General features: G+C 38.1%; 1 protein-coding gene across 4 annotated transcripts in view; it reads left to right on the plus strand.

Annotated features, from left to right (window-relative positions):
• The window catches only part of MBD5 (methyl-CpG binding domain protein 5), a 108,654-nt gene that overhangs the window by 52,548 nt on the left and 40,273 nt on the right, over nucleotides 1–15,833 (plus strand). For 3 of the 4 annotated variants that reach the window (XM_088168398.1, XM_088168400.1, XM_088168401.1), the window contains exons 3-5: nucleotides 7,471–7,628; nucleotides 11,380–11,574; nucleotides 15,003–15,060. The gene's annotated coding sequence lies outside the window, so the exon portion shown is untranslated. The remainder of the gene's footprint in view (nucleotides 1–7,470; nucleotides 7,629–11,379; nucleotides 11,575–15,002; nucleotides 15,061–15,833) is intronic. The other variant, XM_088168399.1, reaches the window with a different exon arrangement.

The raw sequence follows: 15,833 nt of genomic DNA on the forward strand, positions 1-15,833 counted from the left end.
GTGTACAAACTGAAAACAGGCTATGCCAGAACTCCTTGTGCTAGTGCCAGCTAAAAGCAAGAAAGAAAGGGGGGGGGAAAAAAAATCAAATTGATGGGTTTCAAAGCTGATAATTGTGCTTGAGTGCCGTGGCTGTAAATCACTGAGTGGCTTTTCCTTGGATACAACAGTCACTGCATGTAAATGTACACATGTTGCCTTTGCAATGCACAAAATACCTGAAATCCTCGATTCCAGTTATTAAAATACAACCTGATGCAACATTTCACCATTTGCCTTAACCTGAGATGATTCCATGAATGTCAAATACCATAATGCTGAGGGAAATCAAAATTCATGCACAACACGATGGCAGAATGTGTGACCTTAACTTCAGAGCAGCACAGCGTGTTAAATTATCTTGCTGTAGTTCCAAAAAGCTTCATGGATTAAGTTTTTTAGAGTGTTACTCTTGAAGAGTGGGAAATTTTTAAAAAAACAATTTTCAATTCTGTGTGAAGAGACTTTTCAGCTTGGCTCAGCTTCTCCAGAATCATCTCTCAAGTCCCTGCCTGTGTCTGCAATGGTTTTGGGCAGAGAAAATCATTGCTCTGAAGGTGTGCTGGATCTGTTTCTCACGATGACTCCACACCCCTGGTTACATCCCTGGCCCTTCCCAAATCATCTCCTGCTGCTGATCACACAAAAATTTGAAAGTAAATGTTAAAACAAGATTCTTTTCCTCTTTATTGGTTTTGTGTCTTCTGTATTCAGAAAGAGCAGCTGGAAAATGCGCTGCAAAAATGGATTTTTATCAAACTTTTACTGGCAGAATTTATCCAGAGGTACAGAAATTGTACAGAATTATACAGAAATCCGTGGAATCACAGGATGGTTTGGTTTGGGTTGGGAGAACCTTAAAACTCATCTCAATCCACTCCTCCCACTATCCCAGGCTGCTCCAAGCCCTGTCCAACCTGGCCTTGGACATTTCCAGGGATCCAGGGGCAGCCACAGCTTCCATGGGCACCCTGTGCCAGCCAGCAATTCCATCCTACATTTTTTTTATTTGCAGCTTTGAGACTTTTTTTTTTTTTTTTTCGCAAAGCCCAGACTTCAGGGTGTGGTTGCAACAAGTGTAGAGCTCGTTGTGGGTTTGGGAGTTTGGAGCAAGACAATTAATTCAATTAATAAAGCAGAAGGGATGTTTGTGCTGTCACATTAATTCTGACACAAAATGACGTGGTTACATCAAGTGGGAAGAAACACTGATACGAAATATTTTGGTAAATAGGTACAGTAATAGCCCTTGATGAGAATTTGAAGAATATAAGAGTACAGTGTTATTCCAGCTGAATTCATATTTTCTGTATTTAGTGTTTCTTTGGACAAATAAACCCAAAATCTATTAGGGAAAATTTAAGCTGCTCCTTTTTATCTGTTGCCTCAAATACTTGAAGGTGCTGAGGAACAAACTTTTTTTACTCTCCTGTGTTCACCACCATGTGCTCAGTTGGGCTGTCCTGCAGCACTAAAAGCCAAATTACTCGGTGTGTGTCCATCTCAGACATTTTCATGTGTGTTTAAGGATAAATTCTTACTTTGAGTAAATTTACACCACTTTGTAGTGAAGCCCTAATGTGCAAAATGAGCATCTGCCTGCATGAGTAGATTCTTAATTCTGGTTTAGCAGAGGACATGTTTATAGTTCAGAAAATAAATAATTCAGGAGCCTGTATCTGCCTTGTGTTGACTCTTTGTAACCCTACTTGAGATTTCCTAATTGAGTCCTTCCACTTAGTACCAGTTAAATGTTAACCTGCAGGGACCTGAGTTGAGGAAGGACCTGGGCACTGTTATTTGAAGCTGCTAATGCAGACTATCAAGATAATAATAATTTTATTATTACAATTATTATATAACATATCTATTATGAGGCTGCTAAAAGTTTGGGATGGTGCCATGAAGCAGGAAACTCACCTGATGTAAAATCTGTTCACTGATGGTGTTAGAGCCCCAATGTGTGCTCAGATCTCAATTTCATGGAAAATTGAAGATGCTCTTACTGGTTTTCAGGCTATTGATATTAGGGAGAAATACTGCATTATCAAGGGATAATTCTTATTGTCCACACTAAATGTTTCTGTCTGTTCTCTGCACGTGGGCAGGAGCTAAAATGGACATTTTCTATGCTCTCAAACCATTTACAGAATGGCTTCATTTTGTCTTTTTGCTCAAAACCGTGTTTTGTTGGCATTCTCTAAGACTTTGGTTGCTCAAATGAAGGTCCTGTTCCTCACTCTCGTTGATCACATTCATCCCAAGAGAGGGCAAAAGTAGAATTCCAGTTTGAGGTTATTTTAAGTCCCAGTTTTGTTTAGGTTTGGTTGTCACTTTTGCACGTTCACACATTGCAACAAAGCAGATTGAAGTTTTCTCCCCTGGCGTCCCTTGAAAGGTGCTTTTAAAATCCAACCAAGTTCTTTGTGTATGGAATTACTTTCAGCCTTGAGCTTTTTGAAGGGGATGGGACCATTCAGATCCTTTAAATTGGGCTTGGTTTGGATCTGCTTAAAAAAAACAGACCCCAAAAAATCCTGAAATACAGGAGAGTGTGATTGGAGGAGCAGCAGCTCACAGGGGTTTTAAGGTGAGGAAGAAATTTCAGGGTGAAGCCACGTGCAGAAAACGCATTTCTGTTTCCCTGGTGTGGAGCACAGATCCCAGTTCAGACCCCAACACCTGGATGACATTCCCAGTGCCTTCCTGCCCTTCAAGGTCCTGGCAGATCACATCCAGCTCCCTGCACCTGGCATGTCCAGCTTGTCACACGTGACACCGAGGCTGCTTCCCAGAATTTGGGAGGAGTTCTCTGAGTTGTTGAGCACAACTTTGCAGGAAGCTGAAGGTTCCTCACTCTCAGCTCAGTGCTGGAGCACTGGGATGGAGCAGCAATCTTCTCATCTCCCAGCATCTCATTGGCCATCAATTCCAATCTGATGCAATTCTGGAGGAATTTCAAGTTTTTCTCTCTGAATGGATGCCATGGACTCATCTGGAAGCTCCCATTAACTCCTTCCTGCCAGCCCTTTGAATTAGGGAAGTTTGCAAGTACAGGAGAGGAAACAAAAGCTTCAGGGGTCAGAAACTTCATCTTTTATTATGCCTGAAAGTGTAAAAAACAGGCTGAGAATGAAGGAACTGGGACACTTTAATTGTGGTTTCTGTGAAGGAGGAAGAATTCAGTCATTAAATTGACATTTTTCCATTCACTGTTCTTAGGGCCATACAAAATTGTAAGGCTGTAATGTTATTAAACTTGTATTTTAATTATTGAATTCTATTCTATTCTATTTCTATTCCATTCCATTCCATTCCATTCCATTCCATTCTTTATTATATTAGAATTAATATAGCTTAACTTAAGCAAAGCAATTAAAATTGTTCATCTTCTTGTATATTAGAAGTTTCTTCAGCTTGAAAGTTTTTTTTTTTTTTTAGTCATAGAGAAAACTTCATATAAAATCGTGAAATAAAAAAACAAATTTAGGTTTAACCAAGTTGTGTGTTGGCTGCTACTGAAAGTCTTGTTCTTGGATTCTTTTTCTCTGTGTGCTCTGCTGATGTGAAAATCCTTCAGTTTACACTTTAAAAATCTGGAATTTGGTTATTCCTGTTGTTGAGTTGCTGTCAAACACCTTGACACCTTTAAAATCCTTGTTTTTACTGTGCTTTTCCCCAGTGCCATTTGGTGCATTTGTCATTAATAATATTTAATATTTTTCTTTGCCCTTAGTGCTGTTGTGATACATATTTCTAAAAATCAGAGGAAGATTTCATTATTTAGTCCCATTTACTTAGAAATACCTTAAACCCAGACTTTATAAAATTTCTCAAAGCTTTCTGAAAACTCATTCAATCCTAGGCTAAATTTTTATAGAATTTTGAGCTCTATTTCTGAATAAATAAGATGGATATTTTAAAAACGATCAAACAGATTGAAATAGTAGGGCATTTTAATATAAATATAGACTCAGGAGTGATCCAGTGTGAATTATATTCAACTCAGTGGGAAATCATCCATTAACCTTAGCAAGAATAGAATCAGAATTCCAGAGACTGAATTCTGCTTTAGGAGCCCTGTGCCTGGGGATTATTCAAATACCTTCCTGATACTTTTATCAATGAATTGGACAATTAGTTGTACTAATTAGCAGCATCACTTGGAAAGAATGACTTGGAGGAAGTGGAGTGACAATGACAGAGGTGGCCTGGAGCAGGCAGGGATGGGACTGGGATGAAATTCCTTCCCTGTGGAAATTCATTTTGAATTTTCTCAGCCTTTCCAGTTTCAGGATGGTTTCAGTTGGAACCTGAATCCAGAGCAGAATCTGCTGGAGTCTCCTCTCTGCTCCCATGGCAGCATCTGCCCTGCAAGAGAGTTTAAAATAATCAAGATTTGCCAGTTTCTGGAGATTTGTGCCAAGAATTTTTAAATAAGAAGTAACACAGTTTAGCTAAGTTTATGTTATTTGCTTTGGGGAGGATTTAATTTTAAACAATGGCATCATGTCATGCCTAAAAGAAGAGACTTTATTATGTGATGATAAAGTGTCATGAGGCAAAAATATAAACTCTTGGTGTGCTTGCTGCATGAAATTTCTTCTCTCCTAATGAGTTTGGGGTTTTGGGGATGAGAGATTGCTCTGGAAGTCCAGGCACCTTTTTCTTCTCCTTGTGCTGTGCCTTTGCTTATCCAGGTATTGGTAGAGTTGTGTACATGGTGGAGAAATGGAAAAAGTTCTGATCTTGAGCCACAAAAATGTATTGACATGAAATAATCTGAGTCAGGAGATAGAAATTGAGATTTGTTTTGGTGGGTTGAGTTAACTTTGCCTATGGAAGAAATGTTCCAGCAGTGTGGAAGCACAGGAGCAGCTGGAGGGGCAGGAGGAAAGAGTGGACACTCCTGTTTATTTTATTTTATTTTATTTTATTTTATTTTATTTTATTTTATTTTATTTTACTTTATATATTAATTTTATGTGTTAATTTTATGTGTTTATTTTACCAAATGTCTTCACTTTTTGGGGGGGGAATATTTTATATTTTATATGACACCTAAAGAGAGAACCTGAGCATCCTGGCCCATGGAAAAGGATGGGACTGGATGGGATTTAAAGTCCTTTCCAACCCAAACATTCTGGGGTTCTGTGATTTAAAAAAATCGATTATTTTTAAGTATGGAGTAGTAACAACTGAATTTTTTACTAACTCGTTCTTTTGTACCTTTAGCAACATTTGTGTAGAAGAAATGGGAGAGAAGACAAATTGCCATTATACAGAGCTCAAATTCTTTGTTCATCTCCTCAGCTCTCCTCAGCTTCTCAGTTATCTCTCTATTAAATTAAAGATCAGTGAAGGAGAAAAGTTGATTCCATTTCCATTGTGAGCCAGGAAACAGCAATGCTTGTACTCCAGGTGTGCAAAGGGGCTGAGGGAAACAAATCAAGTTTTCAAAGTGCTGTGTTACAGGTGAATGAAAATAATTCGTAAATTATTCCTCAAATTTCATTCTAAGATGTTTTGAGAAAACCCAAATAAACTGGGAGGTGTGATTGTTGGAGAGACCTTTATTCTCCAGAGTTTGTGGGTCTAAATCTTGAGTATGAACTTTATCAAAATGTGGGGAATGTCCCAACTGCAGGCAGAGGTGTCAGCTACTCAGGATTTATAGAACTGAAATACTGACTAAACTGATGTCTAATTTTTCCCTCTTGCAAATTAAAACTTTTTTTTTTTCCTGTAACTGGAGACAGAAAAAAAAAATAGCTTATATCCCTTCTTACATCTTATATGCTCAAAGCAACAAATGACTGCACTGCCAAACCTTTGAAAATTGTTCCTTATATCTATATATCACAATGTAAATATGTTAGTGAGTTACCTTTCTAAATATCACATACCTATCTAGAAATAGACCAGCATATTATATTTATAACCGTGTAACACGTAATTTAAGGAAATGTGATAGTTTGTTGGCCTTCCAGCTGATTTCTGAATTCACTTGCCTGCTTTTTGGTGTTGCTTTGAGTTTTTTTCACGTGGTCCGTGGTGTTAGGCAGTTACAGTTCATTTTTTTTGAAGTTTTGTTCATCTGGCCAACTTGTTGTCATACAGAAGCCCAGGAAAAGGCCATATGTTCCTGCCAAGGTAGCCTTGCAAGGTGGGATAGCTGCTGCTGCTTCTTTTTTTTTTTTTTTTTTTTTTTTTTTGCCATCTGTTCTGCTTTAACTTCATTTTCTCCAGATACCAATGTCTAGCAAATACTCAGATAATAAATGGGAATTCTAACACAATGGAAGCAAGATTGTTTCCAACACTAGTCAGATTTTTTTTTTTAGATATTTCCCTTGCTCTTTGGCGTTGTAACAGTTAAAATTTAGAATTAGGAAGCTGTAAATAGATAAACATTACTTTTATTAAACAACAAATACACCGAGATTCTCCCATAAACACAGATTTTTCAGCGCTGCAGGCCTCAGAAATAAAATGAGCAAAAATCCTGGATTTCTCCAAGTGGCTGCTGCTGCTCTTTCCACTCGGGAGTTTCTCGTTCGTGTCCGTGTGTCACTCCTTGCTGCTGCAGCCCCAGCATTCCTGCAGCCACGGGGATTAGGGAAGATCTGGGTTAAGACTTAATCCAGCAGAAATGCACAAATCTGGGCTGATCCAGGAGGGACCAGCCTTGGAGCACAGGGATGACTTGTGTCCCCTGGCTGAGCACCTCGGGGATTCCCCTCCTCTGCAATTGTCTCAAAGTTCAGGGAAATGGAGGAGTGAGGAAAAAAAAAAAAAATAAATTTCAGGAGGTAGCAGAGCCCTGATTTAGGCCAGGCCTTCTGGATTGAGGTTGAATTTGGGGAAACCTGAAAATTCTGTGAGCCCTGTGCTTACTCCAAGCATAATAATGTGTATTTTCACCCACTTTTTATGCTGGTTATAGGAATAAAATTAAATACAAGGCAATGCTGAGACCGAGGTCATGATTTGCCATCAAGTCACAGAATTCTGCTTGGTTTAGGGGGAAAATTGGGGGAAAAAAAATAAAGTTTGGAAGTCTATAACCTACTTTCAATGGTTCTAAACTGCTTTGGAGGGGGGGGTTTATATTAATTTATAGAAATGTCCATGTGTGTGAGTGTATATAAAAAGAGATGTGTATATAAATAAGCAAAACTGGGCGTCTTTTTCTTATTTTAGTTCTCTGGAGTTTTGTGGTGGATGCTCTCAAGAATATCTCACTTGCAAGTCCTTTTCTCCATTCTCCAGCTGTGTGGGCTCTGGTTTTTTTACAGCCTGAAATTCTCTCCAAGTGGAAAGCAGGGGAGGATAGCAGAGCTGGACCCTAAAAATCCTTCCAGAGGGAATTGAGGAATAATTTGCTTTTCTGCACATCTCCCTTTAGTACCACGTGGATTTTTCTTGCAGGAAGAAGAGGCTTTATTGCAACAAAACGGGCAAAAACCACAAAGAACTTGAAAAAAAAAAAAAAACAAACAAAAAACAGCACTTCTGTAATTCTTCCCAAAAGTTCTGAGAACCATCAAATCCCAAAGGATTACACCCACCAGTCTTCCTGATTTCAGGTAGGTGAATTTTCCCTTTACTTCTCTTTCTGACAGCCCAGGGAAGTCCAAGGCCAGGTGTTGGAATATATAAAGAATATTTAAAGATATTAAAATATATTAAGCCACATAAATATGAAGTGAAAGTCTTAGTTTTAAGTAAATAAAAATACACTTTAAGCACCTTAAAAAAATAAAAAGCCCCAAATCCTAGCTTAAAGTTCAGCAACATGGCCCTAAACATAACAAAAACGTAGCAAAACATTGCTTACATTTCTAAATAAAATAAATAAAACCGTTTGCATAAATAGATAAAACTGTATGCTTAAATTATAGGTGAAAACTGGCCCTACTTTCGTACTTGAAAAATTAAATTCTGATAGGTGTAGAAAAAATATTTTACATTTGTGGTTTTAGCTGATTGAATGATTTATAAATAAAAATCCCCTGTATTGAGGTAAGAAAACACACAGAGAGAAAAAAAATTAAAAAATAAGAAGGAAAAAAAAAAGGAAAAAAAAGGAAAAATATAAAAAGAAGAAAGCTACAAATGCTGCTGTTACTTCTGCTCAGGACTCTAGGCCAAAAAACTTTAGCATAAACTTAAATATTCTGAACTGTGGCTTCAAGATTAATACATTCATGGAATAAAAAGCTTTACACAACCAACTCCTGCTCTTGTCTCTTTAAAAACCCAAAGCCATGAGAAAGTCCAGAGCCAGGTTGGGCAGGGCTTGGAGTGGAAGGGGTCCCATGGCAGGGTGGGAATGGATGGGATTTAAGGTCCCTTCCCACCCAAACCCCTCTGGGCTTCTCTGATTGCTCTGAAATTAAAGACAGTGCAATGAATAAATGTAATTTTGTGTGACTTTTCCCCCTAACAGACTAAAAATAACAATTACTGTAAAGAAAATCAGACAGAAGTGGATGCTCCCAAATAAAAGGTGCTGCTGTTGTTTTCCAGCCTGGAGCTCATGGCTTTAATTTGGAATTAACTGGTTTGGAGGAGAGGTTTTTCAGTTATGCCATGGAGTAAAGAAGAAAAATAACCTGAGCAACAGCCAATAATCAAGTTGTTTGATTTAGAAGAAATGCATTTTAAAACCCAGCTGAAGTAAAAAGAGAACTGGCTGACTGCCACCCTCTTTTTTACTCATTTGTGACAGCACACAATTAAAAAGTTCAGTTTGTTGCTCTTACAGGAGTAACAGTTTTTGGTATTTTTCATGTTTGCTCATAAAAAGTATCTTTAATTTTAGCTCCTCCAGATATTGTAGTTGTAAGAATATTGTTTGTATCTGTTGAGATTAGATGGGGAGAGGATTTTTTTTTTAATCTGTTAGCACAGACTTGTTATGTAAATAGGAAGCTCACAAAGGAAGGAGACAGCAAAAAGGCCCTGAAAAAACAGATGTGCCTCCCCCAGAGATAAAGGCACCACTGGATTCCTGCAACTTTTTGGGAAGTTTATTGTTAGGGATGTGCATGGAATCAAAAAAAAAAAAACCCCAAATTCTGTAGTCACTGTGTAAGTCCATGCCCATACGCTCAGTGCTGATGATTTTATCATTAATTGCTTGTTGCTGTTTAATTTTGATAAATTCACAATCAGATTATTCATTTAAATGAATTCTCATTGCTCTGCTGTTGATTTCTCGTGGCCTTTAGGGGAAGCTCCTTTCCCCTCAGCACTGGCCATGTGACCCAGATTTTTTAAGCCCTGCTGTGACTTCAGGTTTTATTCTTGGGCTCTTCCATCCATCCATCCATTGGAATTGTTTCCAGTAAATTAGAGTTTTACAGTAGTTGCTGTGATGAGCATTCTGTGCTCATGGGGAATTCTTCATAAAAATATCTCTGATCAATACCTTTCAATGTGTTTAAACATTAATATATAATTCTACATGAAGAACGTTAAATCCATAGTGGAATTATGATCTAAAATACATTTTTATGCAAATTCTTTAGTGGTAGGTTATAGCATCTTTCTATCTGTTTTTGTTACTGTGAAGATAAATTATAATTATATGAATAATCTGCATAAAATGATCATGTTTTGAAATACTTCTGTTCAGTAATATCTGTATATTCAATGTATTTATGGACTGAATGTTCCTTGTTAATGCTTGGTATTAAAAACAGATAAACCCTCTCTAGAGCCTAAACATTGAAGTTTTCTAGTGCCCCACTGCTTAAGAAAATCTAAATATATGTTCATAATTTATAGGGTGTCATTTATAAAGTCATGTTTTTTACAGAGTTAATAATTTTTTTATTTTAATTAGTTTGCATGTGAAAAAAACCATTCCTGAAAGGTTGGTAAATGCAGTTTGAGAGAGCCAAGAGTCATTGCACCAAAGTGCTGGGCCCTAATTTTGCCTTTAAATTGGAGAGATCAATTGAAAACTCAGTTAAATTGGGGATACTGATGAAATCAGTGAAGCCAAACTGCAGGTTTTGCTTCTAAACCTCATCAAGATATTTCAGTCATCACAGGAAATGCTGTATTTGGTTTCAAAGCCATTGCACTTTGTGACTTTTGTTGTCACAGGGTTGTGTTATACCATGTTTGTTTGTCTTATCTGAAATTTTTCATTACCATTTTCTATTAGGGTTTTCTGTGATAGGAGAAGGTTTTAACAACAAACCAGACCTTGATAAATGGCTTTAAAAGAGACTCCAAAGAGGTGATATGAAAATCAGAATTAATTCTTTCCATTTTCTGAAGGATTCAAAAATCATTGATGTTGCATTTGGTTTAATGAAGATTTATTTTGGAGAAAAATGTGAAACCCCCAATTATTGTGAATTTAATGCCCAACTGTGCCCTGTGCTGAGTCCTCAGGCTCTCACATCTGAGGGTTTAAAGGCCCCATTAACTCTTTGGGGTATGACTTTAACCTGATGAGCTCCAATCCATTTCACCTCTGGAAGAATCCCATTAATTAATTCCAGCTCCTGGGCAGGCTGGTGGCTCCTTTTGGGGTCAGAGGGATTCCAGCAGGGAATCAGTGCTGGAAGGATTGAAGGATTGAACTCTGGAAAGGGCAGAAATGGCCCCAGGAACAGGCAGGAGTTTGGGAATAATGAGCCAAGGCCAGGTTGGATGGGGCTTGGAGCAACCTGGACTAGGGGAAGGTGTCCCTGCCATGGCAGGAGCTGGAATCAGCTGATTTCAAGGCCCCTTCCATCCCAAACTATTTTGGGATTCCATGATCCAACAGCTTCTGTTTCATCTGGGGATTCACCAATGTCCTGTAGCTGAGCCAAGACTCATTTGTAGCTCACCATTTGTAGTTCACCATTTGTAATTACCATTTGTTGCTCACCATTTGTAATTATCATTTTTAGTTCATTATTTTTAGTTCATCATTTGTAGTTCATAATTTGTTGCTCACCATTTGTAGTTCACCATTTGTAATTACCATTTTTAGTTCATCCTTTGTTGCTCACCATTTGTAGCTCACCATTTGTAATTATCATTTTTAGTTCATCATTTGTAGCTCATATTGGTGCTGGTGGAACCTTCTACCTCACCAAGGCCTTTTGGCAGCATCACAGCTCCAAAATTCAGCTTTTTGTCTTCAGCTGGAGGGTTTTTGTGTGGGTCAGTACGAGTCAAAAGGCATCTTCAGTTCCACTCAAAGCCATTCCTCAGAAAACAAATCTTACTTTGTTCATGCTACCAAGTAATTGTGGAGGGGCTTACAAAACAATCCAGAAAAGTGGAATAAAAACATTTGTTTTAATTGAGATGCTGTGATTATCCCAGCAGATGTAAGTGGGGTGCAGGAGTTCCTCAGATGAGGGGTGGAGGGAGGCAAGGAGCCAGCCCCAATGGACATAGCCCATCATCCAGAGCACCACAGGAGACTGTCTAAAGCCAAGCTCAAAGTGCAGCAGGAATTCTAAAAAACCTCAAAGATCCCCAAGATAACCTGAAGCAAGACCATGAGAAGCAATGTAGGTGAGTATTCTAAGGTAAATCGGTGCATTTATTGAGCTGGGAAACTTTTGAATTTTTATTTTTTATTATTTGGTAGTTTTACACCGTGGCAGCAAAGTTTTAAGGCAAAATATTTGAGGCAACATTTAAAAAAAAAAACAAAGAGAAGATCAGGCATCTTCAACATTTGATGGTGCTGAAGTAGACAAGTAAACAGTTCAGCAGTTTGGTGGAAGGGAGACAATGCACCCAAACATGGACTTTCTGATAAGAGAACAAAGAAAAAAAAACTTTCCTGACCTCAATTTAAGAGATTGTATCCAGCCAGCATGTGAAGCACAGCATTTTAATGGGGAAAAAAGGCACCATTTTGTGCTGCTGTGATTCAGATGGAGCATTAGTCATAACTGGGAGTAATATATTTTGACTTCATCAAACAATAGAACTGCAGTTCTCTGTTGGAAAATCTGCAGGACCCATTCCTGCCCTGGATGATGTTGGAGCAGCAAAGTGGAGCTGCCTGAGATGGAGCCAGACCTGTCCAGCACAATCTCAAATCAAATACTCAGATTCTTTTAGATTTTCCTAAGCAAAATACAAGGTTACACCATGTCAACAACCAGCAGATGGGGAAAAGGAACGGCCTAGGAAGCTCAAAGAACACACTTGGAAACGGAGCTATAAATACCAGGCTAATTCCAGAGCTTTAAGATTTCTCCAAAGCTTTCTTAAATCCCTCCAGAAAAGGCTGAAGAGATCCCTAATCTGAAGTGGCCCAGTTGAAGGAATGTGTGTTTTTATTTTTAAATGAAAGTTGCATCTACAGCAGTGTTGGGTATCTTAGTCACTGGAGTGGATGTACAATATCTGTTGGATCAAAATAAGGATTTTAAACACATTTTCATTCTTAGCAGGACTTTGCTCTTCAGAGGAAATGTGGGATTCTGTCTGATCCCCTGTGAACTGATGTGTGCAGCATTCCCACAGGATCATTCATGGTCACAGCTCATCTGGAATCCTTTTTTTCAGAGCTGTCCCTGATTAGGGAGAGCTGACACAAGAGCTCCTAAAATTCCCTTGGTGGAATTGTATGTAAATCTTTTCTTCCCTGGCACAGGATTCCCAAAGAAGTTGTGGATTCTTCATCCCTGGAAGTGTCCAAGGCCAGGTTGGAGGAACCTGGAATAGTGAAAGGTGTCCCTGCCCAAGGCAGGGGGTGGGCTGGGATGAGCTTTAAGGTCCCTCCAACAATTTTAGGATTCTCCTTCCAATAGAATCTCTTCATTCCTTAAAAATATCCCAGATTTCCTTGGTGTGTGTTTGCTCTTAGTGAGATCAAAAGGCAGGAGGTGTTTTGCAATACTAGACCTACCCTTATAATAAAAAAATAATTTTTTTTTTTTTTTAAATATTAAAATTTAAATATTTATTCTTCCTTTATTTTAAAATTAATGTCTATTGATTAAATGTTAATAAATACATTTCATTTAACTTGATATTAGCCAGAGGAATGCAAAGCAGATCAGCAGCCCATGCCAGATTTAGAAATCAGGGCTCTTAAAGAACAGCTGAAAGGGTTGGGTTTGTTTATTGTAGGAAAAAAGGGAACACTGTAGGATGGGCAGAAAAAAAGAGATAAGGGGGTTTTATCAAAGCAGTGGTGGGGGTTGCTCTGTAGATTAAAAAAAAAAAAAAACAACAAACTAAAAAGCAAGTTCAGCTTGCAGCAAGTGGAATTTAGGAGAGATGGAAAGAGAAAACAGGCCAGAGGTTTTGGGGTTTTGTTTTACCTCAAATCTGACCGCAAATATGGATGGAAAACTGGGATATTTTACCTATCACTGTCAAGAAACTTTTTAAAACACACACAGAAGGAGCTTCCAGAGAAAATGTCAGTAATTTTGACTTTCCCCACTGGCCATGGGCTGAGATTTTTGCTCTCCTGAGATCCCTCTGTTCACATCCTCAGTTTAATTCTGTCTCCTTAATTTTGGAAATAAATTTGTCTCCTTTCCCTGCAAACCTTTTCCATTCCTGACAACACCTTTCAGTTGAAGGTGTGCAGTAAAAATGACCCAAAGGACTTTTATTTTCTGAAATAAAATGCTTTGAGAAGCTCTTCTTTCGAGTAGAGTGAAATTGGGGTTCAAGTTGGCTGAGTCCAGGAGCTGGTGCAGAGGAACACGAGAAATAAATCCCTGCAGCACAAATGTTAAATATGTGGGCATGAAGAGTTGCCTGAGTGCTTCTTTGCCCACATTTTCCCCAATAATTCATTTTTTGGAGCAGAACATCCTCAATATCTGCATTAGGCAATTCCAGAGCCGTTGTTTGGGAGCACTTTAAGAGAATAAAGAACTTTTGGAGTTATAATTTAAGATATATGTTGTCTTTCAGCTGGGATGGAAGCAGTGAATTTTCCAGGCTCTTATCTTTTTTGGAGCTTTGTTCCTCAACTCTTGGATGTGCTTCATCCTTAAAGGGCCACATGGTTTTAATTTCTGGCTGCCTTTGGGCTTTACTCTCATTTTTCTTTTCCCTGCTTTGATGAGCTGGTGGAATTCCCTTATGCTTGTCCAGCTTGACTGTGCTTCACCCTTTTGTTCAGCTCCTTCTCGAGAGAATCAAACTTTTTCTGTCTCTGCTTTGGGGGGATTTCTCAAGCAGGAAAATCAGGTTTTTTTCAGTGCAAAGTCAGGGCAGAGCTGACCAGGTCACCACCAGGTATCACCTTTGTTGCATTAAAAATGAATTTGTTGTGTTTGGATGGCAAATCCCCTCCAAGGAATTTTTCAGCAGCCCTGCTCTGAAGCAGGGAATGTTTTATCCTAAAATCAAATGTTTCATTTGCCAGGAGCCAGGCTCCTCTCCTCACACTTTATTGGCCAAGGAAATTTATCTTTATTAAGGTGAGGGTGATGGTGTGAACATGTCTGATCGTTGTCATGTAAAGAATTCATCCCCAAAATACACAGACACCAACTTTGAGGCACTTTTGCTCCTTTTAGTGGGCTAAAAATAACCTTGGTTTGCTGAAAAGTAAATCTGAGTGAAGGGGTTGGGGCAGCCAGCCACTCCTGAAGCCCAAAATTTTATTTAAAAGTGGGGAGGGGGGTGTAAAGGCAAGAATTTTGATCATTTGTGTTGCCAGAATTCAGATTAAATAGAGTAAGGCTGATTTTGCAAAAAGAAATCATACACTCTCAGTTTTTCAACTGAGTTAAAGTTTTTTTTTAACTTTTTCATGTTGTGATGTTGGATAGAAATGAAATGTGTACAAAGCAAGGAGTGGAAATAGATATTTCATCATTTATCCTAAGAAACCTTTCTAAGTGTTTCTAAATATGAAGAAATAATTAAGAGTCATTTAATATTGGAATCTTTAACCTCCTAAGTGGAGTGTGTTGCTCACTAATGCTTATTTTTTATTTTAACTGATTCTTTTCCAGCTTGGAGTGAACAAGATGAACAGACCCACCTTCAATCTAATGCTTCATGAGGAAAAAGGTCAGGATTTTTAAATTTTCATGTCAATCCCCTGTCCTACTCTTAATTAATACATTAGCAATTATTTTCTGTGGGCCTTCGTGGTTTCAAAGCTTTTAAATAACAAAACAAAGGTGATGTTTTAATGGCAGGGTGAGCAAGAATATTTTGAAATCAAGTGGTGAATTGAGGAAAGAGCTGACTCAGAGCAGTGTGAGTAGAAAAAGGGGCTGGAGAAGGAAAGGTCATGTATACAAATCTTCATCGAGATTGATTTAAAAATGATTAAACTCATAACTAATAAATCTCTGCTACAGCAAGGAAAAAAACATTTGGCATTTAAAAGGATTAAAAACACCTTTTTAAAAAAATATATCCTTGAACTTTTGCATATTTTTTTTTTTGTTAGAAAACAGAGAAAACTCAAATAAAACAGTGGGGCCAAATTCTCCAAATATACTTCTACATTCAATTAGTAAGTAATTATCTGCTAATGGAGAGATTAATCAGATTTGTATTATCCCAGGGTCCACACTCTCCAATATTATTCCATTTATGCCAGACAAGGCAGGAGGGTTTGCATTGAGGTGTCTGAAAAGCTGATTTTTATTGTTCTCATCTATTTTTTAATACCTTAAGTGTATTTCCATCAGGGAAATTGCTGAGCAGAGCTACGTAATTCAATAAACAGTTGAAAAAAAAAAAAAGGAGCACTTGGAGAAAAAAAAAAAAAAATTCCAAGGGTCTAAAAATAGTACAGGCCACGTGATTACTACTTTGGCACAAAAGCATAA

Source organism: Sturnus vulgaris, chromosome 7, assembly GCF_052056855.1.
Source record: "Sturnus vulgaris isolate bStuVul1 chromosome 7, bStuVul1.hap1, whole genome shotgun sequence".
Classification (NCBI taxonomy): Eukaryota; Metazoa; Chordata; class Aves; order Passeriformes; family Sturnidae; genus Sturnus; species Sturnus vulgaris.